The sequence below is a fragment of the Myodes glareolus genome, chromosome 16 (assembly GCF_982192425.1).
Source record: "Myodes glareolus chromosome 16, mMyoGla1.1, whole genome shotgun sequence".
In the NCBI taxonomy this organism is placed as follows: domain Eukaryota; kingdom Metazoa; phylum Chordata; class Mammalia; order Rodentia; family Cricetidae; genus Myodes; species Myodes glareolus.
Genome location: NC_142041.1, coordinates 39294472 through 39313135, shown reverse-complemented (window position 1 = coordinate 39313135; position 18664 = coordinate 39294472). Strand labels below are relative to the sequence as shown.

The 18664-nt window shown below is 41.3% G+C and overlaps 1 long non-coding RNA gene across 1 annotated transcript in view; it reads right to left on the bottom strand.

The window, feature by feature from the left end:
- LOC125391359 (uncharacterized) overlaps positions 1 to 18345 on the bottom strand; it is a 47896-nt gene extending 29551 nt beyond the window's left edge. The window contains exon 1 of the long non-coding RNA XR_015735116.1: positions 18187 to 18345. This is a non-coding gene — a long non-coding RNA (uncharacterized LOC125391359). The remainder of the gene's footprint in view (positions 1 to 18186) is intronic.
- Between the last annotated feature and the right edge of the window lie 319 nt (positions 18346 to 18664).

The following is an 18664-nucleotide window of genomic DNA, read 5'->3' as shown; positions in this document are numbered from 1 at the left end:
ATGTGTTATATGCATGCATAAAAATCCCGATTTGCCCTCAAAATTATAATAAATTCTCAGGGAGTACAAAATTCTAAATTCTAAGAAAAGGAGATTAAAAATAGGTTAGGGACTACAACTGGAGTTAATGAATGGAGGGGAAACCCATGTCATTTGAGATATTATTCACATTGCAACTGTTGCTAAGGAAACCACTTCCTATTCATGCACTGCACACACTTCCCTTTTCTGTTGTTACAAAGTGCACAATACCACAATTAAATCATGAGGATGAGAGCCTGGTAATATACTTAGAGGGTATTCAGAGTTCTAAAATAGCAGGGAAGCCATTAATGAGGTTGTCACCAGGACTAGAAACCTGACAGAAAATCTTCACTTCTATCTTTAGTAGTTCCTGCACAGCCCAAGCTACAGAGACTGACTCTTTCACAAGCACCCTAGAATTTCAAAGAGGCTCTATCTGTGTCTCTCTATCAAGGAGGGTGGCAGAGGTCATGCCTCACGGAGTCCTGCAGAGTGGGAACCGGCAGAGAATTCCCTCCACCTAAGAATACCATGACAATCAGAGAAACTTGGCCACAATAGTATGGCTACTTCATGGCCAAACTTTCTGATACCCAACATGGGAAAGAGAATTCGGGGAGTGCTGACTGGCAGCTGCAATCCAAGAAATCAAAAAACGGGAGTGAGACAAGTCCTTGAGGTCTTTAAAGTTTAACTTGCCATGTGGTACAGATCTCTTCCTTTTTATTCAGACTATAGACTTGAGCAGTAAGGACTACTTTCTCCGTCTTCGTATGCCACCCACTATGTCTGAGGGGACAATGGGGACCTCACTGAGACGAACCTGATGACTGCTTATTCCATTCTCCAGACACTCCAGGGCTGGTAGGACCATGCTCCCAACACCTTTCTTAAGGTTCCAGAAACTGGTACCCTTCTCCCCTTCTCGCTTCAGTTCCTTCTCCTGCTGCTTTTATTTGCTGAGTTATTGTTCAAGAGATAGCCCTGAGCAAAAGACAAGGGTCAAGGGCCAATGAAGAGAAGAACATGGACTTGGATGGATCGTAACACCAGTCTGACGTTTGGCTGTTGACAGATACGGTGTCTCACAAGTGCAAATGTAGGACTTGCTGAGAGCTCCAGGCAAGTCTTGGCTATAGAGTAAGACACGATCTTTCCAGAAAAGAGAAAAGCCAAAATTATTTTAAACAGCCAGGTCAGATTGTAGTTCCCTAATACTTCCCCTGCTCCAACAACGAATTCTATAGTCTTCTTTATTCCTTGAATAAATGGTAGTATTTCCGTTTTCATAGGAGGATCTCCGCACAATGCTGCTTACTTACTGGTATGCTAAATGTCCATAATTCTAGGTCAGCAGCCCTATTTCCTTACTGTGTAGGATCCATGAGTCCTGTGACTTTCCATCACCCACTGACCCATTAAACACACACCACACCTTCTTCCTCAACCTTCTGATTTATAATTCTAAGATTAGTGTTCCATGATGCTTTAAAAAAAAAAAACATACATTGAAAGTAAATACACTTGAGATTTCACTAGATTGAGTTTTTTCGTCTTTGTGTTCTCAGACCTAGATATGGGTCAATATTATGAATTCCCTTTATCAGCATACTGGGCCACTTTCCAAAGCAGGACGACATCCTGGATGGTAAGGCAAAGCAAAAGTCAAGGGCATGTCCGGTTCCTTCATTTTTCTACACCTCTGCTTTCCATGTGACAATGTCCATAACCAAACCACCATCAAGTGTTTGTTCTGAACTTATTTCTCATAATTTGTAGTCATATGCTCAAAAGCCTGATATTTCTCCTTGAAAAAACAATTGAGAAATTGGCTGTATCTTCTTCAGATGAGAACAACATAGCCATAGTTTCAATTTATTAAACCATTTAAGTATTTATAATAAAAACTATAAAATGTATAAAACAAATTCTTCAACAGCAATTGTCCATAAAAAAGTATTTTATTTTTTATTAATCTGGGAAATGATGAGATTTGTGTCCTCAAAGTTCACAGGCTGAAAATTAATCTGCAATCCGACAGTTCTAGGACACGAGTAGGGCCCACTGGGAGATTTTTTTTTTTTAGGCTCTAGGTGTTAAATAGATTGATTTTGATTATAAAAAGACTTAATGGGTAGGGGAGATGGGTTGGCTGGTAGAGATCTTGCTGCATACACATAAGAACCTGAGTTCAGATCCCGGGTACCCATGTAGAACACAAAGCATGGTGGTAAACACTTAAGGCCCCAGAGCTCGGAAACTGGATGCAAATAGATCACTGGAGATAACTGGCCCGTCAGCATAGTGGAATCCAGAAGCTCTCATGTTCAGTGAGAGACCCTGTCCCAAAAAATAAGATATAGAGAACAGAGAAAGACATCCAGTGGTTGGCCTATGGCCTCCACCTTCATACACATACACACACGCACGAGTACGCACATGCACATGCGTTCACATGCATACTTGCACATACATACCCTCAGACCTCCGTGCACACACACACACACACACAGAGAGAGAGAGAGGGGACTTGAAGCACACACATTTTTATTCCCTGCCTTCTGCCACTTTAGGCTGTATCAAGAAAGTCCTCACCAGAGCCTTCTCCTCCATCTTTGTGGTGATCTAATATTATGAAAATTTTTCTTACATGAGAGCTGGAAACCTTTGCTGGACCACACAATGAGAGTTAATAATGTACTTAGTATTATTAAGTGACTGAAGTATTAGGTCACGTAAGTACTCTGTACTCAAAGTGTTTGTTTAATCTACTTATAAGAGATCAGTGTAAAAATCAAACTTACTTGCCTTAGATTTCCCAGGCAATCAATGTTTAAACCTAAACTAAAGCATTGCTGTGACTTGAGTCATGTTCTCTTCCATGCCCCTGAGCCGAATAGTGCATGTGAACCATTTGCTAAAAGTAGCAAATACAGAAATTGAACGACCTTCCTAAAATCTACCATAAATGCTGAAGTATGGATATCGGTTGACAAACAATGATGTTTGTTATCTGGGTCAATTGAGACCAGTTGAAGTCAGTGATTTAATCCCTCATAAACTCTGCTGACGATTTTTATAAATTACCCTGTTCCCTCCCCCATGTGATGCTATTCCAAGCTGTTCAATAAATATAGAGAAAGGCCCTTTGTTAGAGACAGACACATACAGCTCGTACAAAAGACAGGCGCAGAAACACACGCAGACACCCACAGGGACACTCACAGGGACAAGTAGACTCACGCGACAGTCTTCAGACAGACACAGATTCAGATTCATACAACAGACAGAGAATGGAAGACATGAAGAACATAAAGTAGAGAATTCAATCTGGACTCCAAGGGGGCCTGCTCTTATTTTTTTTCTTTAATGTGACAGTAATGAATTGTTGGTGACTCTGAGTTAATCACTAATACAAATAATCCATGCACAGTTTGAATTTGCAGCCTCCAGGACTGAGAAAAATAGCCTCTGTTCTTTATAAACTACCAAATCCTAGGGTTTCCACTGTAGCAGCACAAAATGGACCAGCACCAATCTGTGTTCGCATGTTTGAAAACATCTTCTTTAGAAGAGGGACTAGCTGGGTAGAAGGAGATCCCCAAGACTGAGAGGGACAGAAAGAGGACAGTGGTATGACTATGACAAAAATACATTATATATAACTATATGAAAATTTTATCATAAAACCCATTAAGATGAAAACTAATATACGATAAAATCATGCAAAATACTTTTTATGGTATTAACCATAGCCAGTATTTATTCAATTTCACATTCTTTGTCAAATATGCTAACACATCTAATTATCTTGTTGTCATTTTAAGAGAAAACAAGTAAGCTGTTTCTTATTTAAACTTTAATTTCTTTGCTATACATTAGAAATTAGCTATTTGACTTTTCATCATTTTGTAAAAGAAGATTATACTTGACCTGGGAGATGTCTTCCTGGGTTCAAATACTTGCTGCACAATCTTCATAACATCGTTCCATCCCTGGAACCCACATAAAGCTAGATGCAATGACATACATCTGTAATCCCAGTACTTCCATAGCAAGATAGAAGGTAGAGACAGAAAATTTAATCAAAAGTTTCTATGTAGCATAGCAGGAGAAACCAGAGAGACCCTTTCTCAAGTCAAGTGAAAGAAAATAGCATCCCTTGCCTGAAAAATTGTCTTCTGACTTCTATGTCTGTACTATAACATACATACACATGCATGCATGCATGCACACAAAAACAATACATGCACACACTAACACACACACACACATGAACACATACACAGACTCACACGCACACAAACATGCAAACATGCACAACATTTTAAAAGGTTAGAAAGAGAGTAAAAGAAAGAAAAAATGATTACATTAGGAGCAGGCCTTCTAGGCAATGAGAAGGCTCAGAGTGTAAGAGTGCATATGCTAAGACCGGTGACCTGAGCTCAATCCTCAGGACCTACACGTTGAAAAGAGAAACCCAACTCTGATACCTATATGCAAGTACACAGGCATATGTGATACATAAATAAATAAAAAGGTAATACAGTTTTAAAGAACCACAGCTTCTGGACTCTTGCTATTCTATTCATTTGGAAGGAAAAAAAAATCACTTTGCTTTTCCTCAGAGAAGTCAGTATCTAGTCCCTTACTTGTTTTAGTATAAAACCTTAGTATCCAATTCCCTCTTCTGGTCTCCACAGACACGGCACTCATGTGGCAGAAACACGCATACACATACATAAAAATATATCTTTTTAAAGGTAAAAATGAAGAGATTAATTTGAAGATTTCCTTATGTTACCATTCCTCCTGGTATGGTAACCCAGTTTGGGTTCAGACTAAGGAAGGGAAGGGAAGTAATTTGGTCAGGTCCACATAATTTATCAAATGGAAAAATTCTGAAAACCTGGAGCCTAACCATGATTAAAATGGAGAACAAGAGAATCAATGGGCATAGTGCTAATACATTACCTGACTCGAGGGGGTGCTTTGTCAAGAGAGAAAAAAAAGGGAACCGGATGATTCATCAGACTGCCAGAGGCAATGAGGGAAGCAGAGCGAGGGTGCTGGGAACTCCTTAGAAGTAGAATTGGAAATGTGTTTGCCTACGGAGCACAGAAAACAAATGAACATGGGCCTGTGGCGATCAACAAAAGCCCTAAGCGAATGTGGAAACAGTGAATGACGTTCTGAGTGAACGCGTCTTGTTTGACGTGGGCCCAGCCATGTCTGTCAAGGACCAATTTGTCAGACTCATGAGAATTTGGTGAAAATGACCTCCGGGGTGTGGTTCAGAAGGATGGCAAAGCCTTCCTCTGGTCTGTGTTAGAACGATGGTAGTGTGTGTAAGTATGAATGTTTATGCATTACTGACCTGTGTATACAAACACTGGTAGCTGCAGTTTTCTCTGGACGTAGACAGTCTGAGAGGTCTCACCTACAGAGACCTCCTACAGAGACCTACTAATCCTTCCCTGCCCCTGAGCTGTACAAAACAAATGCACTAAGGTTCTGAGTTGGTGCATAGTTGTTGCTACTCCATCGGAGTGTGCACAGCAACCCTGTCCCAGATTTTCTGTACATGTGACTACGTGTCCATCCTTTCTCCATTCCCTCATTGTCCCACTCAGGTCAATCCCTAGAGACACGCTGGTCATGGCAAGCCCCATATATCACTCTTTAGTATAACAGTATTTGCCATTTAGTGGGTACAAATCAGGTTCCATGCATTCTTACAAACAATTATCTCTCTCTTTTTATTTCTCGTGTGACTATCTAACAAGTATGTAGGCCACACAGCACATCAAGAATCTAAATCTCAGGAAGGCCAAAAGTGTTCAGCACCTGGAGAGAAGTGGCCAGGCCTGGTACAGCCTGCCAAAGATCGACAGTTTCACCCCACCATGTCTTGCTACTTTATACTACATTGGCTTTCTGAGATGCAGATATTTCTCCTCCTCTTTCTTGGCAAACATCTTCAAATAAAAAGAAAAGAGGAGCAAAGACTTCGAATTCCCATAGTCCTGCTGCAGCTTTGCCAACTAATGCTGGCAGGGTGCTTTGAGAAGACATCTGAAACCATAGGCCTCAAATAACTCCTCTGTACATTGTCTTGGTCATGAATTTTACCACAGTGAAAGAAAAGTGACTAGGACAGCAGACCTGCCTTCTTCATAGCATGCACACATGTGCACACCCACATACACACACACACCTCTCCTTACACAATGCACTAGCAATCTCAGGACCCCTTGAGCTCTTGCCTGCATCAGGCTACATATACATTCATTGCTGAACAATAAAATTTTTTCTACCCATAAAAATAATCAAATTTAGGCAGTTTCTATCCAAATATATTTTTCCAATATATCTAGTACAAAGGATAGAAAGGCTGGTCCAGTCTGAACTGGATTTTGGTGTATTCACAGTAAGGTAAAACTGTGTCCTCAAGCCAGGCAGTGGTGGCGCATGCCTTTAATCCCAGCACTCGGGAGGTAGAGGCAGGTGGATCTCTGTGAGTTCGAGGCCAGCCTGGTCTACAAGAGCTAGTTCCAAGACAGGCATCAAAATTACACAAAAAAAAAACCCTGATCTCCACCCCCCCCCAAAAAAAAAAAAAAAAAAACAAAAAAACCCCGTGTCCTCAAATAAACTTGTAGGGGATGTTTTAGTTTCATTTCTGTGACTGTAATAAAATATCCTAATAAGCAACCACACTGTGGGACATGCCCCATGCCTGGGAATAGTTGGCCAATACAGAAGAGACTACTCTATGTAATTGTTGTTTATGTTGTATGTATGTGAGTGTGTGCATGCATGTGTGTGTGTATGTTTATGCATATGTACTTTTTGTTTGGTTTTAGTATTTTTTTTGTCTTAATGGAGTTTTAAGTTTGTTTTGATTTCCATTTTTTCTTTATGAGGTTATGAGAAGGGGTAAGAAGGTGAGAAGGATCTGGGAGGAGTTGGGATAGAGGAAAAATGGGATCAAAATAGTTGTATGATACCACATACAACCCCTCGACCCTGGCAGATTTCCCATCTCCTGCAGAGTCCAGCCCAGTGAGCCTCCCTGACCTCTCCATCCATGCCTTCTGCTAACCATGCAGATTTAGCCTGGCTCCCACATCCTGTGTGCCAGACTATTCTGGCTACCCCATCTGTGTGGCAGCCAACCTCTAGACTTGCACCAGAACCCACCCTACTTGCAACCACCCACAAGTCCCTTCTGCACTGCATCCAGCCCAGACTTCTTATCTCCTTTTCTAGGGTCTGGTCAGTTGATTTTCCCTGACCTACCCATCCAAGCCTTCTCCTCATAGTGCCAGATCAAGTCTGGGTGTTGCATCTAGTGTCCCAGCCTATACATGGCAAATAAACTGTCTTTAGGCTTTACCTATCTCCCAACCACAGACTTCTCCCAAACCATATCATATTCTTTGACCCAGCCAGATCTACTTCCACATTAACAGGATGGCACAGAAATTACCAGCCCAGCCCACTCTGTCTGCCTGACTGAGGAGGAAGTTGCTTGTTGGTTCCTGGCTGCTCAGCCCTGAAATAATCACACAGAAACCATATTATTTAAATTACTGCTTGGCCTGTTAGCGCTAGCTTCTTATTGGCTTTTACATATCAGTTTAACCCATCTCCATTAATCTGTGTATTGTCACATGGTAGTGGCTTACCAGGTAAAGTTTCTTTCGTCTCTGGCAGGGCTACATGGTTTCTTTTTGACTCTGCCTCCTTTTTCCCAGTATTCAGTTTAGTTTTCCCACCTACCTCTGTTCCCCTATAGCTCTGCTATAGGCTCAAAGCAGTTCCTTTATTAACAAATGATAATCACAGCAAACAGAGGGGAAACCCACATCACCTCCCCTTTTCTGCTTAAATAAAAATGAAGGTTTTAACTTTAACATAGTAAAATTACATATAACAAAATAAGTATTAAGCAAGAATTACAGTTACAATATTTATATCTATTTTACCTTTTATCATAATTAAAGAAACTATAACTATCTATTCTTCAACTCCATCAAAGACCATAGAAGGATATAATATAATATTACCTAAGTAAAAAGGAAGTACATTGTAAGCAACTTCCAACACTCTAGAATTTTCAGAGACATTTTACTGCCAGGACAGTCACCCAAAATTCTTTGTACCATTGGGGCATCCATCTTCACTCTACAGGCCCATAGTATCCAGCAGACTTTTCCATGAAGCAGGAAATTTCAAAGACAGTTCCATCTCCATTGGTAGTTTGTCAGTCACTTTCTTCTGTGTCCTGCAGAAAGTCTAGCAGACTCTTTCTATTCTTTCATGAAGCAGGAACCCCAAACAACTGTCTCATCTTTATGCATGTTCAGCAGTCATTTCTCTATGGGTTCTGCATATCCAGTTTATCAAGCAGTCCGGGCAAGAGCAGTTTCTTGCCCAAATGTCTAACCAACTCCATAAGGAGCCTTTTCAATGCCCATCTTCCTCTTGAAGTAGATTGGTGCTGCCAGGAGCAGATGTGTCTCATTGTCATGAAAAGTCCTAAGCTCTTAAAATATTTTAAATGCCATATTCTGAAGGTCTCTGAAAGATTTGAAGAATACCTATCTAATTAAAATATATCTCAACATATTTAGAAAACCTAACTAACATGACTATAATATGGTCATGTAATTACCATATTATAATCATGTTATTACATGATTATCTACTAACCTATATTTCTTAATTATATATTACATTTTTAAATGAGTTGAACCAACACAATATCTTAATCAAGATTAAAAATACATATACACAGTATAACAAAATTGTCCTTAAATTTGTATCAATAAACCAACATCCATACCAATGTAAATATCTATAGCATATCCCCCTTTAAATTTAAAGGAACATTTATAAACAATATTTGGGAATTTTGGTATAGTTCTCTAGACTACTTCCTGTTGATTGGGGGAGCTGTTAATCAGGTCTTTCATGGTGTATCCTGTGTGCTAGGTTCATCTCAGTCAGGAGTTGGGTGAAGTAATTTGTTCATGGCAACCTTTCAGGGAATCTTGATCCATCAAACCACATTAGTCTGGAATTAATGCACAGGTTTTCATCCTCTGTAGAAACAAAAGAATCTCTTTTCCAAAGGAACATATTCTTAGACCCATATTTTGAAGTCAAGATACCTTTATAATATACATGCTGGTTTAGCTTAGCAGCTTATACAATGAAATGTCTCTCTGTACTTAGCTCTTTCATAGTCAAAAAATTCAAAGAAGGCACAATAATATACATAATACAGATTCTCTGTGTATATTCCATCTTTATGTGGCTTATTTATTTTTACTCTATTACTTTTTAATATTTATTTTATTATATTTACTCCTTTAATCTATGACTGCCTGTACTCTGTCTCTTTAAAGACTTTGTTTTGTTTTTAAAACATTTATTTCTTTTTTTCTTTTTTTATTACTTTAAAAAAAATACCAATCCAAAATCCCACTTCTTCCACTCCTCCCACTTTCCTCCCACTCCCTCTACACACCCTCCCACCCCATCCCCCTTCAATCTTAAGAGAGTACCTTAAAGAGTACATATGGTGCTGGCATAAAACCAGAAATAAGACTAATGGAATAAAACCTAAGCCCAAACATTAGTTCATACAATATTAGTCACTTAATATTTGACAAATACGCCACAGATATAAGCTGGAGGAAAGAAAGCATCTTCAACAAATGGTGCTGGTAAAACTGAATGTCCACATGTAGAAGAGTAAAATTAGAGCCATATCTGGCACCTTGCACAAGACTAACTCCAAATAGATCAAAGTCCTAAAAATGAAACCAGAAACATTGGCACTGCAAGAAGAAAACATAGGCTGTACCCTAAGATAAAGGTGAGGAAAGGACCTCCTAAACAGGACTCCATTTGCCTAAGAATTAAGACAAATTGACAAGTGGAGCTTCATGAAACTAAAAGATTTCTTCACAGTTAAAGAAAATTCAGGTGGAAAAAAAAATCCCACAGTATGGGAAGTAATATTCACCATCTAGTTACCCAACAGAGGATTAATATCCAAAATGTACAAAAAAGAAAGAGTCAAAAATTAAAATGACTCATTTGAAGAATGGACCTAGAAGTTGAACAGAGAGTTCTCAAATGAAGAAAAAAAAAGTGCTAATAAATATCTTAAAAAGAAAAAATGTTCATTGTCCCTAACAATTAGGGAAATGCAAATTAAAACAGCTTTGAGATTTCATCTTACTCCTGTCAGAATGGCAAAGATAAGCAAAACAACCAACAATGAATGCTGGACATGAGGATTGGGGAACCCTCATTCACCATTGGTAGGATTGTAAACTGATATAACCACTATGGAAATTAGCATAGAGAATTTTCAGAAAGCCAAAACTAAATCTACCACTCCAGATACACCACTCTTTAGCTTATGGCCAAAGGACTCAACATTCTGCTCTACAGATATTTACTTAGCTATGTTTATTGCTATTCTAGTCACAGTAACTAGGAAATGGAAACAACCTTCAACTGATGAATTGATAAAGAAAATGCAGTGCATATACACTAGGAAATACTATTCATCTATAAAGAAAAATGAGAACATTAACTTTGCATGGTAAATGGATGGAACTAGAAAAAAATATTAGGTGAGATAATCCAGACCCATAAAGACAAATTTTACAGGACCTCTCTCTCTCTTCAGAGGCTCCTAGATCCAACTCTTCAGATGTGAGTTCATTAGCCTGAAGTCATTGCAGAAACCAGGGACATAAAAAGGGACAACTGTTAGGATAGGAGACTTGGGAAACAACAGAGAAGGGACTATTAGGGAGCAAACGATCGGATGGGAAAAAAAGGTGGCTCCTTAGGACAAGGGGAGGAAAGAAGAAGGAGGGAGGAATATAAAATAACAGGAAGAATGCTTGAAAATAATCATAAGAAATCATACTATTAACTATGTATCTGGGGTGGTTTGAAAGAAAATGACCTCCGAAGGGAGTGGTACTATTAGGAGGTCTGACTTTGTGGGAGTAGATATAAGGGAAGTGTGTCACTGTAGAGGCAGGCTTTGAGGTCTCATATATGCTCAAGACACTGCCCAGTGTCTCAGACTACTTCCTGTTGCCTGCAAGACGTAGGACTCTTAGCTACTTCTTTAGCACCTTTTCTGCCTTCATGTTGCCATGTTCCACCATCATGATAATAAACTGAACCTCTTAATTCAGTAAGATACCCCAATTACATATTTTTCTTTATAAGAGTTGCTGTGGTCATGGTGTCTCTTGTGGCTTTGTTGGAGTAGGTTTGACCTTGTTGAAAGAAGTGTGTTACTGTGGAGGTTGCTAGGGTACCTGGCCCACCATCAAGCAGGCCTGCCCAGGCTTTTCTTTGGTGGCTCAGTTGAATTCCAAGAGGAAGAGCAGAAGTAAGAAAAAAAAAACTCTAAGTTGAGCTAATTCTCTTCTTGCATTCTCCTGGCCAAAACAAATCACAAGCCCTACCAAATGTCAGTAGGAGGGAAAACACATGCCATCTCTTCACGGAAAGAGATGCACTGTTAAATTGCAAATGGTCATGGATTTAGAGGTCATTTTATTTTTTAAAAAGTAAGTTTCTTTAATACTTTCTGATATTTGGGGGAAAGAGTCACCATTCCTGTCCTTTCTTCACACCCTGTCTTCTCCCCTCTCCCAGCTACTCAACAACTCACCAAATCTGTTTTCCTTTCCTGATTCTACCAGTCTTCTGAGATGAACCACTTAACTAGATTTGTGTATTGTTTATGTTCTCTCTGTCTCTCTCTGCTTAGCTTTGGGGTGTGTGTGTGTATGTGTGTGTGTGTGTGTGTGTGTGTGTGTGTGTGTGTGTGTGATCTTGCCGAAGTAAGACAAATAAGTAACATTAGGGAAACAAAAGGCCTCCAGCACCTCTGGAAACTAGTTGTATTTTTCCCTAAATTAACAATGTAGTTTTCAGAGTCCAAAACACAAACTACTCTGATATTCTTGGCACACTACTTATTCTCAATAGCTTCAAGCTTACTTTTTAATCCTTTGTAATCCTTCTGGAAATCATTAAACAGTGAGTCATGGCTGCTCTCCAATGGCATCCAATGATTTTATCATTCACACCAGAAACTTCTGCTTAGAACTTTCAGCCACCGCTGAGATTACTTCCTGGGAGGACACCAAGTCCTTCCTTCTGTGTCTGCTTCAGGAGACTCCGGGTCAGTGAGTTCCTGGCACTCGGTTGCTACAGACTGGCTACCAAGCCGCTGCCCAGATGGGTCAGGGCACTCACTGCAGTTGCTTTTGCCCCTGTGTATATTTTGGTTTGGAATTTGTTCTGGGATGCCTCTGGCCTCTGCTTTGACAAATCCCCAGCTTGCAGTGCTTCAGAGGAGATCATCATCAGCTCAGAATGTAGCTTGTGCTGGGAAGTTGAGCTGCTGAAGCTAGGTCTGTATGGATATCTGAGCGATAAACACTGAAAACACGCAACACCCAGCTCCACAATTAGAACAGACATTATCTCTTGGAACCGTGTTTCAGATGTCACCAGTACTCTACCTTTTCCCTTTAGCAACAGCTCCATCTTCCTCCTGATCCGAGAAAGCTCCTTCATAGCATGCATGTCACCCTCCTACCGCACAAATCCCACACCAGCCTTCTGCTTATAGGCAAGAATACTAGCCCTAATTCCCAACCCTCAGACCTTGTACATCCTGTGTCCCAGCTCAGTCCAGCCAGTTCACCCCACTTTAAACCTCTTCTGCCATATTCATCTTCCAGGCCTTACCAAGGGCATTCATCTTGTACCCCTGTCCAGTCTGGGGAGTTCCCTGAACCCTATTCCATCTACAGCTTTCCCAACCCCTAAACCCATCTCAGACAGCCTATTCTATTTAGTAGCCCAGCTGGTTAATCCTGCCTGCATTCTCCTCACCCACCAAGCTTAGCCCTGGTCACACACATCCTGTGCCACCCAGTGTGGTCAGCCTGTCTTATTCTAGCCCACCCACGTCACATCAAACTTATAGCCTAGCCAAGGTCACACAGCCTGTGTCCAGGTCTAATCCAGTGAGTTTGTCAAACTGTAACCAGCCCGTTCGCTTCCCAATACCCAGACAGCACCTTGTGGGCCAGCCCAGTAAAGTCAGTCCTACCAGAGAATTGGGAACCATTCCCAGCTTGGTCCTATCACACAGCCTGTGTGCCACTTAAATATAGTAAATCCTTGAGACCCTAGCCTGCCTATAGCAATTCTGCTTCCAGGCCTAACTCAAGAAGAACATCTGAGTCCCCTTCCAAGCTGATGATTCACTGGACTGTCACCTGCCTGCATTATCCCCAATCCTCGGGCCTTGCTTCAACCACACAGCTTGTACATCACCCCAAATAGTGAGTATCCCGAAGTCCAGCCTGCCCACTCCTTCCCCACGTGCCCAGGAGTAGCTTGGATAGCACAGGTTGCACACCAGCTAAAGCAGATCTGGGTGTTTGCTCCATTCACAGGTTTTCTTGCTTGCCACTGAATTGAAATCTCCTATTCCTCAATATTCCACCCATACAGTGACTCACAATTACCCTTAACTTCAATTTCATGAGACCCAACACCTTCTTCTGTGTTCCACAGACACCAGGCACAGGTGTGGTCCACATGTATATGCAGCAAAGTCTTCACAGTCACACACAGAGAATAAAGGAAAACCATCCAAAGAATGAATGGGCTATGGATCTGCCTGAGAGTTCTCAAAAAGGAGAAATAAAAATGATTAAGAAATATCTTTAAAGATGTCCATCATCTTTAGCAATTAGGGAAATACAGATTAAAATTCCTTTTGAGGTTTCATCTCGTCCCAGTCAGAATGACCAAGATCAATAAAACAACTGACAGCAAGAGGGTGTAGGGGAAGGAGATCCCTGATCACCACCATAGAAATCTGAAAACAAATCCTCCAAATTCACATGGAGGATTCTCAAAAACGTAAAAACAAATCGACCATATGACTCGACTATATCACTCCTAAGCATATGCCCAAAGGACTAGACATTCTACTCAACAGACACGTATTTAGCCGTATTCATCATCACTTTATTCAAAACAGCTAGGGAACTGAAACAATCTCAAGGTTCTTTAACCATTGGCTCAATAATGGAAATGTTGCGCCTGTACACAATGGAATTATATTCAACTTTTTAAAAAGTGAAGTAATAAAATATGCAGATGAATGAATTTACCTTGAAAATACAATATTGAATGAAGTAGCCCAGAGCCAGAAAGACAAAGATCACACACTACCTCTTTTCTGAGGATCCAAGCTCTGGATCTTTAAATGTGAGGATATAACCTGGAGCAACTGAAGAAACCAGGAAAGTGAAAATGGATCATGTGGGAGCAGATGAGATCTACAGAGGGAATAGCAAGGTAAGAGGCTATGGTGCGGGGGAGGGATGGAAATGGAAGAGAGTTTTAACTGGAGAAAAGAGAGGCAGGGCAATCAATACAGGGAGATGGAGAGAAAGGGGATAGATAACACTAAGGCTGCGTCTAAAAACCATAATGGAATCATATTGTTTATGTTTAAAATTACTTATAGTGTATAAAAGTGTGTGTGTGTGTGTGCGTGTGTGTGTGTGTGTGTGTGTGTGTGTGTGTGTGTGTGGTTTAAATAAAGTTATGGCACTTGGTATGATATTGCTTCCCCTAGAGCCATAAAATACCTAACAAAAATCCCAGTACCAGGCATGAGAAACCTCATTTTGAATTATCAGGGGAGTTCAAAAGATCCCCCAAAATAATATAGGCTATTGCTATTGATTGTCACTGACTTATACAGTTTAAAGATGGAATTCCTATTTCTAAGATGTCCCACACTTCGGACCCAGGACTTGGAAGAACCAACTGGATACCAGAAAGCATCCTCACTGAGGACCAACTCTCTTAATACTAGAAGGTGTTCTGCAAGCTGCCAAGGGGAAAAAGCACCAACAATCCTGCCTCGCGGTGATGCATGAAAGTCACCACACTGTCCAGCATTTGTGAACCCCCTTTGCCTGGCCTAGCCCTAGACCGGTGGTTTGGGTTCCATCTTTCCTTGGTCTGATTTAACAGCTCATCCACCAGATTTACTTGACCCAGCTCAGGTGTCCTGTACTGGCCCAGTCTAAGGAAGGCCAGATAATCACATCAGATACACAACCAAAGGAGTTCACAAGCCCAGGTCAAATTGCAAAAACAAAAACAACATGAATGGCCCTAACAACTCTCTCTCTCCCATCAAACCCATTAGTCCTATAGAAGTGTTCACGAATGAGAACGACCTAGACGAACCCCAGGACACAGAACTTCAAAGGACAATCCCAACTTTAAGAAAGAATTCAAGGAATTTAAAGAAGACAGCAGCAAACACTCCACTGAACTCCAACTCCAAGGGGAGAACAGTGCACAACTGAGTGGTGGCCAAGAAAACACAAATACACATCTTAAAGATAATTCAAGATTTGAAAAGCAAATTCAGTGAAGTGATAAAAAAAAAAAAACATTGGTGAGAACACGGGTTGATGATGAGAGAGGGAACTCTGTGATCAAGTCAGATTTACTACCAGGTGCCAATCAGTAAAGTACACTCACAATCAGAACGAGGTTGCAACGCTGCAGTTGATTTGCCACTCCTCTTGTTCCCAATAGTGGAAGGCCACCAAGCTATAGCCTCAGCAAACCTTCCTCAGTCCAAGAAAATTCACACCCCTTCTCCCCCGTCCCTCTTATTCTTATCGGGTCAGTTATCCCTAGAGAAGACCATGCCCATTCGGCCAAGCCACCCCAATACAAGTGGCTATCAGACTGAATTCCCACAGCAGGCTGGAATGAAGATGGAATAGAAAAGTTTATTATCCCAATTAGAAAAGTCAGAGGACTTGAAGGTAAAGGAGATTATCTGACAACATAAGCAAAGAACATGAAAAATTATTAAAAGCCAAAGGATAGGAGCATCCAGGAAAAGTGGGGTTTCCCTATGCAACCTGGGATAACCTCAAACCTACCACCCTCCTACCACATTCTCCCAGAAGCTGAGTGGTAGGCTATGCCATGTCCAGCTGACTCAGGGTTCCATTGTCATAGACTGGCCTAAGCCTAGCTGGTATGATATGCTTCAAACACAAAAGGATAGTAGGAAATACCTTCATATTAAAAGAAAGGCTAACAGCAAAGTTATCCCACATGAAAATCTCTGCTACAAACTTATTTATTTTTATTTATTTTATTTTTAATTTTATTGGGTTTTTGAGACAGGATTTCTCTGTGTAACAGCTCTGGCTGTCCTGGAACTCACTCTTGTAGACCTGGCTGACCTTGAACTCACAAAGATCCGCCTGTCTCTGCCTCCCAAGTGCTGGGATTAGAGGGGTGCGCCACCACCACCTGGCCGCAAACTTTTTTTAAATTAATCATATGAAGTCAATTATATGATCCTCACTTTCAAGTTGATATCATCCAGACAAGAAGGCCACCTCTAGCATGAAAGGTGTAACAGAAAGGAAACCAAAACTCAACATCCATCAACCTGTGCGTGTCGTTCTACAGTCACACGCAATAAGACGGTAACCTCCCCGCATGTTACTAGGACCAGGTAAGAGAATTTAACTGCTGGCTCCTGCTGGCTGAACAAGTTCTTGTGAAGACCAGGGCTTCCCTGGGCCATCACAGGACTGCAGCAGAGGGTCCAGAAGCCCTCCTAAGTCTTCCCTGACCCTGAGAGGCTCAAGTAGCCTCCAGTTCAAGTTTTCTAAGTCTCAGTTCAACAAAAAGAATCCAAGAGGAAAGTTTGGTTAATGTTACTCGGGTTTCAATCCCTTTCCAGCAGAGTTCTGTACACAGTTATCTAATCCCAAGCTAGACAGGGATCATATATGAAAGTTCTTTAAAGGCTGAGCACCCTGATTCAGAAATCTCAAGTCTAAGTGCAGCATGATACCAAGAGGTGGGAATTCCACCTTGTAAAACTTTCCTTTTATGTACACAATTACTTTAAATACCTTATGGCTGCCTTCATACTATGTGTGTATGATAGACGTGCTAATTAACTTAATGGCTACAATTACATTGTATGCTTTAAGTATTACAATATTAGTAAGTCATACATCAACAAATCTAGAAAAAAAATAACAAGTATATTTTAAATAAGAGTTCCTTATAACAATCCCTCTGCAAAAGCAGAAACAATTATTCCTTTTGTTCTGATAAACCAGTGGCAAAATGGGGCTGACGCTGACAAACCCGGGTGAGCACACAGCGTTTGCTCACTAATGGGTACCACGGTCTTCCCATATTGCAGGAGTGATGGCACACTTGCTTCTTTGCCCTGGCCTGCTGTTTCCATAGCATCCCCAAACTAACCACAAACACAGTATCATTACGGTAATGAAATCAGTGAGGTCGCCAGACATTAACTGCTCCAATAAACAATTCACTGTGGGATTTTCTGTGCCCCTCTGTAGCCTGCTTCCCAAGACATCCCAGATCTGAGGGGGGAAAAACAAAACAGCTTCTACAGTGTTCAGGCATCACAGAAAGTAGACAGCCCACTCCCCTATGCTCCCACCTCCGCCCACCCACCTTTACTGTAGGAAGAAATTGTCAGTTGCAGGGAGAATAAGGTCTTTGCTTTGCCTCCATTCACCACAAGGCTCTGCTTGGTGATTGCCGAGTTCCAAGAATTGTTTGGATGTCATAGGGTAAAGTCATTTCCCTTAATCTTATATGGACCAGGTAAGCTTTATGAATCCAAAAGGCAAGTGAGTATAGCAAGGGCCTTACTGCATGCCTGATCTCACATTTGTCTGCGCTGGTTTCTGCTCTCCCACAAAGGGGCAGGAGCTGTGCTGCAGCTGCAAAGGGCTTTGGTGCACACCACACAAAGAGACACTAAGTCAACCCAAGCCCAGGGTCCTCGCTTCTGCTGCTCCCTTTCCTCCTCTAGAGTTACATAAGAAGCAATTGCATCCTGAGTCTCGACCCCACACCTGAGTACCCATTCATCTCACTGAGTGAGTTCTAACTAGTTAGGCTTTGAAGGACGTAGTCCTTTGATCAGACAAACGAGTCTTTTGAAATCACACCGAGTTATTGTTAAGTCATGCTACTCACCCACAGTTCAACCGCCTGCCATTCAATCTCTGCAAAGAGGTGGAGAACTCCCAGCGGGTGGGGTTCGGCTTTGAAAAGGTGGCCCAATCATCTCGGTGCTTAGTTAAAATTCAGGAAGGAGAGTCATGCTGGCTATTCACAGCAGCAAGGCAGCTTGGAAACTGCTGGTGTAAACACAGAGCATGGGATTTTCACACCTTCGGCTGAAATAATTTACATTTTTACAATGTTGTGACCACTGGGTGTGAATAAAACACCACATCTAGTGTCTGCTCGGAGGCCAAGAGCATACAGTAAGATTTCTGCCTTCATTTGGAACCGGGCCTCAGAGCGCATGCTGCACGACTTCCTCCCTTCTCTGGGGGACAGCCAGGGCTGGGGTACCACAGAGAACACAAAGGCAAGTCCAAGGGTCTTGTCCTCTAGGAGTTCACATCCCGGTAGGCAATGGAAACGACACAAGACACTGACTAAAGAA